Below are 210 nucleotides of genomic sequence, written 5' to 3'. Positions count from 1 at the left end.
TATCCTAGGCATTAATGAGCTGAAATGGGCTGGTTTACGCCATTTAGAATTAGACAACCATATGACCTACTATGCCAGGAGTGACAATTTGAAGAGGAATGGTGTGTCATTCATCATCATAAAGGATGTTTCAAGAGCTGTTCTGAAGTAAAATACTATCAATGATAGGATAATATCCATATACCTACAAGGAAGACCAGTTAATACTAT

Source organism: Orycteropus afer, unplaced genomic scaffold (assembly GCF_000298275.1).
Source record: "Orycteropus afer afer isolate SDZICR_OR568_19922 unplaced genomic scaffold, OryAfe1.0 scaffold00089, whole genome shotgun sequence".
NCBI classification, from domain to species: domain Eukaryota; kingdom Metazoa; phylum Chordata; class Mammalia; order Tubulidentata; family Orycteropodidae; genus Orycteropus; species Orycteropus afer.
Note: the sequence above shows the minus strand (reverse complement) of the source record.